Source organism: Triticum dicoccoides, chromosome 7B (genome assembly GCF_002162155.2).
Source record: "Triticum dicoccoides isolate Atlit2015 ecotype Zavitan chromosome 7B, WEW_v2.0, whole genome shotgun sequence".
NCBI lineage: Eukaryota > Viridiplantae > Streptophyta > Magnoliopsida > Poales > Poaceae > Triticum > Triticum dicoccoides.
The window spans coordinates 433,763,113-433,772,365 of NC_041393.1; positions in this window are offsets into that span (position 1 = coordinate 433,763,113).

Below are 9,253 nucleotides of genomic sequence, written 5' to 3' on the forward strand. Positions count from 1 at the left end.
GTGGGAGGAATCATAGAGCTCCCGAAGGGTTTGGTGCTCGGTTGGGTCGAACTCCCACAAATTGCAGGCTCGGCGCTGGCAAGGAAGGACCAGACGAACTAACATCACCTGGACTATGTCGACGAGCTTGACGTCCTTGTCGACCACACTCTGAATGCGTCTCTGGAGCAGTGACAACTCATCGGACGAGGACCAGTTCGGTCCCTTCTTGGGCCAGGACGTAAGCCGCAGTGGGGCTCCAGATCTGAGCTCGAGAGCTGCAGCCCACTTTTTGCCGCGTGTTTCGGTGATATAGAACCACTGCTGCTGCCACTCCTTGACGGAGTCGTTAAAGGCACCCGACGGCCAAACAACCTTGGCATCTTGCTCACCATGGCGCCACCGCACTCGGCGTGCTTGCCGCTCACCACATTGGGCTTCACATTGAAAATCTTCAGCCACAGGCCGAAGTGAGGCGAAATCCAGAGAAAAGCCTCGCACATGACGATGAACGTCGATATATTGAGGAAAGAATTGGGGGAAAGATCATGAAAATCAATCCCATAGTAATACATGACTCCACGAACAAATGGTTGAAGGGGAAACCCGAGCCCGCAGACAAAATGGGGAAGGAACACGACTCTCTCGTGAGGCTCCGGAGTACGGACGACCTGTCCCGACGGTGGGAGACGGTGGCCGATCTTCTTGGCCAGATACCCGGCCTCCCGGAGCCTCTTGATATCCTTCTCCTGGATGGTAGAGGCCATCCATCTGCCTCCTGCTCCGGATCCGGACATCTTTGGAAAGCCTTTCTCTGATGGAAAAGAATAATGCCTGGGCGTTAGGGCTCGAGCAGAGGGGAATGGGCTAGCGGAAGGAGAAGGCGTGGGTAAAGAGGAAGAGACCTTATCTCTTTATAGAGACGGTGAGAGATTTTTGCGCCTCCCCACTTGCCTGGTGCAACCCGCTCGCTCCCCACTAGCCGCGATTAGCGGTGCGGTTGGATTACCCATACCCGTATTGATGAAAATCCCACAATAAGGGGACACGATATCTGCTATGGCAAAACGTGCAGAGGAAACCGCCTCGCGATATGCGCTATGGCTGGTTGTTGGAAAACGGTTCGAATAATGACCCGACCGTAATGACATGTCACGTGGTCAGTAGATTACGTTTGTGAAATATCATTTTCTATACAATGGTATGTGAGAATCACCTCGCAGATCCGGACACGATCTAAGTGTTCGATAATTAGTCTGGAGTACTCGGAAATGGAACCCGCCTTGCAATGCCGAAGACAAGACTCATCATCATTGAAGCCTGGTTCAGGGGCTACTGAAGGAGTCCTGGATTAGGGGGTATCCGGACAGCCGGACTATATACATCGTCCGGACTATTGGAGCATGAAGATACAAGACTCAAGACTCCGTCCCGTGTCCGGATGGGACTCTCCTTTGCGTGGAAGACAAGCTTGGCGATCCGGATATTGTATTTCCTTCCTTGTAACCGACTCCGTGTAAACCCTAGCCCTCTCCGGTGTCTATATAAAACGGAGGGGTAGGTCCTTAGAAGGCCGATGACAATTACAATCATAATCATCATAGGCTAGCTCCTAGGGTTTAGCCTCTATGATCTCATGGTAGATCTACTCTTGTACTACTCATATCGTCAATATTAATCTAGCTGGAAGTAGGGTTTTACCTCCGTCGAGAGGGCCCAAACCTGGGTAAACATTGTGTCCCTTGATTCCTTTTACCATTAGCCTAAGACGCATAGATCGGGAACCCCTACCCGAGATCCGCCGGTTTTGACACCGACAGGGATGCCAGCGGTTCCCCCGATGACCATGGTCCTCTGGCGGGGGCAGGCTTTGCAGCACCTCCCCGGCAGAGGGCCTACCTCTGGGGAACACCTTGCTCCGCGTGCCGCGGGGAGGGGCCTGGCTCTCGGCCCCTCTCCTGCAGCCCCCAATGCGCTCCTCCTGGCGGAAGGGAGGCTGCCGAGCCGGGGCATCCTTCCGCTGCAGTGATATGAACTTCCTGCGACCCATGGTTAGCATAAGCTTGCTCCTGAGGAAATAGCGGTACTCGATAGCTGCTGCCGCCGGCGCGGTTGGTGAGGCTTCCTTGATGCTCCTGAAAAGGCTTGGCTTCTGGCGTCTCTTCCTCCTAGCCTGGCCAGAGAAATGAGCCATGGTTGTCTTCTAGTGCGTCTTCCCAATCCACCATGTGGGGTACGTAAGCCTCCGATGTCGCCGCCCCGAAGACTTCGCCGTAGTGCCCCATGCTCCATGTGGATTGGCTCGAAGCGCCGTCTTGGGGGTGATAGGGCGGCGGCCCGCCCGGGCTGTAGGCGGTGATGCGCATGCCCTCGCTCACCGGGGGTGGTGCTGGTGCAGCTTGACGCCCAGCGCTGCTGGTTGAGCTAGTGTTGACGAAGCCTTGGGGCATACCTGAGGGCGCGCGGGCGCGGATGGGCCCGCTGTATGATCTGCCCGGGTCCTGGAGTGGAAGCTGGACGCAAAAGGGAGGCGCCCCCGAAGCTGCGGCACCCAAGAGCTCGACAATGTGCTCTAGGAGCACGTCACGGCCACTGTCTTGCAACCTGCACCGTAGCGGCTCCCAAGCCACCGTGAGCGCGGCCCTCATGTTCGCTTGTTCCCGTCGGGTGTGCGGCGCCGTGGCTGCGGCGTGGTTTGTGGCCCTTACGACCGATCGCACCTGCCGCGGAGTGAGCGCAGTCGGTGCTTGTCCGTGTCGCCCGCGCCACACAGTGTTCTGCGGAGTGTGGAGTGCCCGAGTGGTGGGGTTGAGGTCTCCTTGGGAAGGTGGCGCGGCATGGGCTGGCCATGCCGCCCAGTGGTCAGTGTTGGTCGCCGGGTCGTAGGACATGGATGCGATGAAGCAACGAAACACAGATCCGCGGAAAGAAGATTTCGGCGCACCCCTACGTGGCACTCCAAATGTCGGATATCGGGTTCTGGCAAAACCCTTAAGGTTCAAACTCTAGGGTGCGCACAAAGATCTTCTCCCTACCAACACACGCCCCTCAACCTCGCCGTGATTCTAAGCTAGCAAGATGAACAACACAAGAGACACAAGATTTATACAGGTTCGGGCCACTGTTGTGGTGTAATACCCTACTCCTGTGTGTGGTGTGGTGGATTGCCTCTTGGGCTGATGATGAATAGTATAGAGGAAGAACAGCCTCACGAGGGGTGTTCTTGCGATGGTGTGCTTGGAGAGGGATTGATTCGTCTCTGTTGGCTCTAGGTCGGACTAGATAAGATCCCGATGCCTTCTACTATGGTGGCTATCTCTATATAGAGAGGCCTGGTCCACTTCCCAAATATCGAGCGGGAAGGGAGCCAACAACGGCCATTTTTAGAGGGGACAGCTAGTACAAGCTATCCTGACTAAAGGTGGTCTTCGACTGCCAAAGGCACTGGCAATGACGCCGTCTTGGGCTCCACGGTGACCTCCGTCCTGCCGTCCTGCTGGTGTTGGTCTCGCTGCACCGATATGGAAACCTTTGCCTGATGCCTTGGTACTTTGCGCCTGTGCTTTCCCCCTTTGCACCAAAGCGGAAAGGAGGACACTGCGCAGGCGGGCGCCCGCCTGGTCTCGATCATCATGGCTTGCGTCATGAGCACCTCGCGAGGTAACCCTTGCCTTCGTCTCTCCGCCTCCACGCGAGCCTGCCTGGTGAGGCCGCCTCCGAGGAGGCCTTGTGTCGTCCTTCTCGCGAGGCTTGGCCCCTCGCGAGGGTCTTGCACTTGGGTTGATGAAGACGGGTCGTAGTGGGCCACTACTGAGCCACGCTGTAGGCCGCAGGTAGGCAAGTCTGGGGACCCCCGTTCCCAGGACACCGACACCATCATCTAATTGCTACTCCACAATGCATTCCCTTAGGCCCAAATATGGTGAAGTGTCATGTAGTCGACGTTCACATGACACCACTAAGGGAATCAAAACATACATACTATCAAAATATCGAACACATATCAAGTTCACATGATTACTTGCAACATGATTTCTCCGGTGACCTCAAGAACAAAACTAACTACTCAAAAATGATAATCATGCTCAAGATCAGAGGGGTATTAAATAGCATATTGGATCTGAACATATAATCTTCCACCAAATAAGCCATATAGTAATCAACTACAAGATGTAATCAACACTACTAGTCACCTGCAAGCACCAATCTATAGTTCCGTAACAAGATTGAACACAAGAGATGAACTAGGGTTTGAGATGAGATGGTGTTGTTGAATATGTTGGTGGAGATTGCCATCCCTAAGATCGGCGTGTTGTTGGTGATGATGATGACGATGATTTCCCCCTCCAGGAGGGAAGTTCCCCTGGCGGAATCATTCTACCGGAGGGCAAAAGTGCTCCTGCGCAAGTTCCGCCTCAAGACGGTGGCGCTCCGTCCCGAAAGTCCTCCCCTTATTTTTTCTAGGTCAAAATGACTTATATACCAAAAGATGGGACCGGAGGTGGGGCTGGGTGAGCACAACCCACCAGGGCGCGCATGGGCTCCCTGGCGTTCCCAGCTGGGTTGTGCCCACCTGGTGGGCCTCCTCTGGTGCTTATTTTCTCCAATATTATTCTTATATCCCATAAAAAATTCTCCGTGAAGTTTCAACTTGTTTGGAGTTGTGCAAAATAGGTAGCTTGACGTAGCTTTTCCAGGTCCAGATTTCCAGCTACCGGAATTCTCCCTCTTTGTGTATACCTTGCATATTATGATAGAAAAGGTATTAGAATTACTCCAAAAAAGCATTATTATGGGTAAAAACATCATAAATAACAGTAGGAAAACATGATGCAAAATGGACGTATCAACTCCCCCAAGCTTAGACTTCGCTTGTCCACAAGCGAAAACTGAAATCGAAAAACATGTCCACATGCTTAGAGAGAGAGGTGACGATAAAAACCAAATACGGACATAGAAGCATCATGTTGATTATTATAACAACAACAAACTTAAACATAAGACTTTTATCAAAGAACTTTTACCATAGACTTCTCATGAATAAGTGAGAATTCATCACACCATTGAAGTATAAAGAAAAAACTCTATTAGAAACCAACAAACTATGTTCTCAGTCAACTTTACAACTACAATTCATCATCTTTTCAGGAAGGGTTGCGTGTCGGAGCCTTTAGGCAAGTCCACATACTCAACCATCATATAGTCTTCCATGATTGCTAACACTCACCGCGTACACATGAGCAAAACGTTTCAACCGGACACAAAGAAAGGTAGGGGCTTGTAGTTTCGCCTCCCAACGTATTCACCTCAAGGGCGATGTCAACAATAATAACTCATGCTATCTATATTCAACTGGACATATGTGCCTAGATCTTTCTTGACCACATGATACTTGCCAAAGGAAAAAAAGGAATAGAGGGAAAACTTTGACTCTTTGCATAAAAGTAAACACATAAAAGTAAAAGATAGGCCCTTCGCAGAGGGAAGCAGAGGCTGCCATGCGCTTATTTGTTTGTATGCTCAACCCCTTAGTGCAAAAGAACGTCACGTTGCATTTCCCCTTGTGATAGCACCTTTATTATACAGTCTATCGCTTTTATTCTTCACCATTACAAGTTCGTGCAACGCTCAATTTTCTCTTACGCTAAATGATCTCACACTTCTAGAAGCAATTTTGATTGCCTTTTTTGCACCGATGACAACTTACTTGGGGATCTTGCTCAACCCTAGGTAGGTATGGTGGACTCTTGAAAATAGGATTTAGGTTTAAGGGTTTTTGCATGCACAAGTAGTATCTCTACTTAGTGCGGAATTTCTGGATAGCGAAGGTAGGGGGCAAGAACCACATGTTAAAGGATCTATGACAACATGACTTCTGTGTGAATATAAACAAACCTGAACCATTAGGTTGTCTTCCTTGTCCAACGTCAATAATTTTGGCATATAATATTTTGATGAGGGCTCACAATCACAAAAGATTTCTAGGATAGTATATTTATATGTGAATCTTCTCTTCCCTTATTAATTCTTTCATGAGTTGCATCATTGACTAATGCTATGTTTGTTTATCTCTAATAAAAATTTCTACTTATACTTTTCCTTATGTGGTGTCATCACCTACCATAAGATTAGCATATGATCTTTTTCATTTATTTCCTTTCTTTTATTTATTTCCTTTCTTTTTATTTATTTCCATTCTTTTAATTGCAACATGAAAATAAAGAAAGAAAAAACTCAAACTAAACTTTATTATATATCTCGCACACGATTACAAGGATAGATCACTAAGCAAACTCTCGAAAAGAAAGGATCGAACTAAACTTTTATTCATCTAAAGCAAAAGATCGAACTAAAATAAGTAAAGGCAAAAGATAGTGGGGATGATACGATACCGGGGCACGTCCCCCAAGCTTGGTGGAAGCCAAAGGGAGTGCCCATACCCAATACTCAATTCTCTTTTGGTGATGAAGAAGAAGGTGATGGTGATGAAGAGATCTTGTCCTCGGATTTCCATCGTAGTGGTCCACCATCATAAGAGGAGGAGTGAGTCTCACGGGTCCTGCAACTAGCAGCCAAACTCGTACCTTTAAACCTCGCCTCATATTCAAAGACTTGGTTTTGGAAATCGTAGATCTGGCTTTGGAGGAAGTTGACTTGCTCGTTGAGGGTGAAGACGATGTCCTTCATTGGCTTGCCATCCACCTTGAGATCATAGGAAAGGTCCGCGATCATGTGGTGATTTGCATTGAGTCCATGCTCCACCACCCCCTTGCAACGAAAGACATCTTGGTACATCGCTTCAAGCCTGGCCTCCATGGTTCCCGTCCCCTTACGACCGGGCACATCGTGGAGGTGAAGCACCCCCTCATGCATCTGGATGACTTGAGGGTGCTGCACCACCTCCCATAAATATGGGTTGATGAAGTACTTGAAGAACTTGTCCATGACGGACTTGAAGCAGCCATGGTAGATGGGATCTGACATGAAACAACAAGAAAAGAAAAGAGAAGAGTTCTCTGTGATACGGTGGTCAATAGGTTCGGGGGGGGGGGGGTATATAAAGATTTTTTTATCTTGGGAAACAAACAAGCTATAGAAAAATGGAGTCCGGAAGGTACCCCAGGTGGGCACAACCCACCTGAGCACGCCTGACCCTGGTATCTTGTGCCCACCAGGGTACGCTTCATGGAAGTTTCTTATTTTCCTATTTTTCTAAATATTCCAAATTGATAAAAAATATTTTTGCGGATTTTTCGGAGTCCATTTACTTAATGTATCATGTACCTCCTTATTTTCACGATTCTGGAGTGTTCCGGAAGGACTCTTTTATGTGTTCTTCCAGTGTCATAGTTTGGATAATATTATTTTCAACATTAATGGGCGTACCTGAGATATAATGTTTTATTCGTTGCCCGTTAACAACCTTCGCGTTAGTACCCTCGGCATTACTAATTTTGATGACTCCAGAACGATAAACTTCGTCGATGACATAGGGGCCTTCCCATTTTGAGAAGAGTTTCCCGTCAAAGAATCTGAAACGAGAGTTGTACAACATAACATATTCTTCGACTTTAAACTCACTCTTTTGGATTCTCTTATCATGCCATCTTTTGACTTTTTCTTTAAACAACTTGGCATTTTCATAAGCTTGGGTTCTCCATTCATCTAATGAGCTAATATCAAATAACCTCTTTTCACCGGCAAGTTTGAAATCATAGTTGACTTCTTTGATTGCCCAGTATGCTTTATGTTCTAATTCAAGAGGCAAATGACAAGCTTTTCCATAAACCATTTTATAAGGAGACATACCCATGGGATTTTTATATGCTGTTCTATAAGCCCAAAGTGCATCATCTAATTTCTTAGACCAATTCTTCCTGGACCTATTGACAGTCTTTTAAAAGATTAATTTTAGTTCTCTATTTCTAAGTTCAACTTGACCACTAGACTGAGGATGATAAGGTGATGCAATCCTATGGTTAACATCATACTTGGCAAGCATTTTACAGAAAGCTCCATGAATAAAGTGTGAACCACCATTAGTCATTAAATATCTAGGGACTCCAAACCTTGGGAAAATCACTTCCTTAAGCATTTTAATAGAGGTGTTGTGATCAACACTAATGGTTGGAATAGCTTCTACCCATTTAGTAACATAATCAAAAGCAACCAAAATATGTGTATACCCATTAGAGGAAGGAAAAGGTCTCATGTAATAAAATCACCAAACATCAAATGGTTCAACAACAAGTGAATAATTCATAGGAATTTCTTGACGCTTACCGATATTATACCTATTCTTTGGCATTCATCACAAGATAAGACGAACATACGGGCATCCTTGAAGATAGTAGGCCAATAAAATCCAGATTGCAATACCTTGTGAGTAGTTCTATCTCCAGCATGATGCCCTCCATAGGCTTTGTGTGACATTTCAATAGGATTTGTCCCTGTTCATGCTCTGGTACACAACACCTAATAATACCATCTACTCCTTCTTTATAAAGATGTGGGTCATCCCAAAAGTAGTGTCTTAAATCATAGAAGAATTTTTTTTCTTTTGTTGATATGTAAAACTAGGTGGTAAATATTTAGCAACAATGTAATTAGCATAGTCAACATACCAAGGAGTGTTATGAGCAACATTTATTGCAGCTAACAGCTTATTAGGAAAACTATCATCAATAGGTAGTGGGTCTTCAGGCACATTTTCAAGCCTAGACAAGTTATTAGCTATGGGGTTCTCAGCTCCTTTCCTATCAGTGATATGTAAATAAAATTCTTGTAGCAAGAGAACCCATCTAATAAGTCTAGGTTTAGCATATTTCTTTTCCATAAGATATTTAATAGCAGCATGATTGGTGTGAACAATTACTTTTCAATCAACAATGTAAGGTCTAAATTTATTACAAGAAAACACCACTGCTAAGAATTCTTTTTCAGTAGTAGCATAATTTCTTTGAGCACTATCTAGAGTTTTACTAGCATAATGAATAACATTCAGTTTCTTATCAACTCTTTGTCCTAGAACAGCACCAACAGCATAATCACTAGCATCACACATAGTTTCAAAAGGCAAGTTCCAATCAGGTGGTTGAACAATAGGTGTAGAAATTGAGGCTTTCTTGATTTTTTCAAAGGTTTCTAAACAATCATCATCAAAAACAAAAGGAATGTCCTTTTGCAAAAGATTCGTAAGAGGCTTAGAAATTTTAGAAAAGTCTTTGATAAACCTCCTATGGAAACCAACATGACCTAAGAAACTACGAATACC